Raw genomic sequence first — 2,005 nt, 5'->3', positions numbered from 1 at the left:
AAAAAAAAAAAAAAAAATTTTTAACAGACCCAAATCCATGTGTGTAAGAAATTCGGCCTATAATCAATGGATTAAACTTGAAGTATTATTCCAAAATAGGGTAATGAAAAGTTGGCAAAAAAGTAGATGACTTACTCTAGACAATAAACTAGATTCTCAGGTTACCCTTCCTCATCTACTCATCTAAGATTTATATTATTACCCAAATTTTTTTAAACAAAGACATTTAAGCTTTGGCTTACCTGAGAAAGACAAATCAAATGCACTTAATATCATAGGTTATGCCAACATACAGTTGAATGTCTACACCTGAACTGGCAGGCTCCCACATGCTCAAGCTCAAAAATCTGAATTACACAATGTTTTACAAGAACTACCTAGAATTATGTTTCTAAATGCTCCCACTCTCCCTGTTATAATGATTATGTAAGCAAACTACTTCAATAGCAGGAACCTATTAATAGTTCATTCCTCTACTTCCTTCCCTACTTTTCCTGATTAACTGGTTGTGTTTTGTGAAAACTTTTTTCCAATCACTTGCTCAAGTGGTTTCTATACTTTTAATGTTAAAAATTTTACACAGGGATTCTACAAGTTTTATGTGATAATCAGATCCATATATGTGCATGCAATTATTCAGGACTACTAACTGTATTTCATACAGCATATCTTCAGAACTTATAAACTTCTTGACCTTTTAAGGCATTCTGGAAGACATACTGCCAATTTTCCTTTTGGCCTATTAATCTGGGGAGTTATATTAGTTACAACTATGTAACTATGTCTTTGGGATCAGAGATAATAACACAAAAGAACTGCTGAATCAAACAAGTTTCTACATGCACAGATCATATTAGTATTTGAATCTACATACAACTTTACACAAAAAGATTACACTGCAAAAACCTCCAACATTACTGATCTTCGTTTGTGCTAAACAGTATTTTAACTTTCACTCCATTTTATAAATCCTATACCTCCCCCTTCAGTGAAAAATAAAGTTAGTCTCCACAGATGTAGATGTAGCTCAACTCAAAAATTTCCTGACTCAGCCGAGCATGGTGGCGTACACCTGTAATCCCAACACTTCTGAGAGGTCGAGGAGGGCGGACCTCTTGAGCTTAGGAATTCAAGACCAGATTGGGCAACATAGTGAAACCCCCGTCTCTACAAAAAATACAAAAAATTAGCCGGGCATGGTGGTCCCAGCTACTTGGGAGGCGGGCAAGATCACCTGGTAGGCTGAGGTTGCAGTGAGCGGAGATTGCACCACTGCACTCCAGCCTGGGTGACAAGAGTAACACTACGTCTCAAAAAAAATTTTTTTCCTAACTCCAAAATAGTTCTGATAATCTAAGAACCCATAAACTAGAGAAAAGAAAGAGATCCAGTCCTCCAGCAGTGAATGAAGTTCAGGTGACTATTTTTTAGAGAACAGGTCTTGTTCTGTCACCCAGGCTGGAGTGCAGTGGCTTTTCACAGGTATGATCGTAGATAGCTCGCTGCAGCTTCAAACTTCTGGGCTCAAGAGATCTTCCCGCCTCCAGGTGATTTTATATTAGAACTTTCCCTATCACACTAATCCGAAGTTTTCTGGGGTGAAAATTCAGTATATTTAACACTTGCAAGAATTCCTAAATTCTGCACTGCTACATTCTTCGTAAGGAGGAAGATAATTATTCATGCATATGTTACTGCCAGTAATCAGTATTACGTTCTCAATACAGTATGTTTGCTGACATTACAGAGATGGGAATCTCAACAGCCTCGGACATTTTCAGTAACTGTTCTGTAACACATTAATAGGTATAAAGGAGGTGAACCCTCAGAGCATGAGATTTCCTGATAGAGGGCAGAGAAAAAATACAGGTATTAAGAAAGTGAATCCTCGGCTAGGCGTGGTGGCTCACGCCTGTAATCCCAGCAGTTTGGGAGGCCAGGCAGGTGGATCACCTGAGGTCAGGAGTTCAAGACCAACATGAAACCCCGTCTCTACTAAAAAAAA

General features: G+C 38.3%; 1 protein-coding gene across 1 annotated transcript in view; it reads right to left on the bottom strand.

The window, feature by feature from the left end:
* YTHDF2 (YTH N(6)-methyladenosine RNA binding protein 2) overlaps window positions 1–2,005 on the bottom strand; it is a 43,956-nt gene that overhangs the window by 40,946 nt on the left and 1,005 nt on the right. The window lies entirely within an intron of this gene.

Source organism: Mandrillus leucophaeus, unplaced genomic scaffold, assembly GCF_000951045.1.
Source record: "Mandrillus leucophaeus isolate KB7577 unplaced genomic scaffold, Mleu.le_1.0 Scaffold23, whole genome shotgun sequence".
NCBI classification, from domain to species: domain Eukaryota; kingdom Metazoa; phylum Chordata; class Mammalia; order Primates; family Cercopithecidae; genus Mandrillus; species Mandrillus leucophaeus.
Note: the sequence above shows the minus strand (reverse complement) of the source record. Positions and strands in the feature narration are given on the sequence as shown.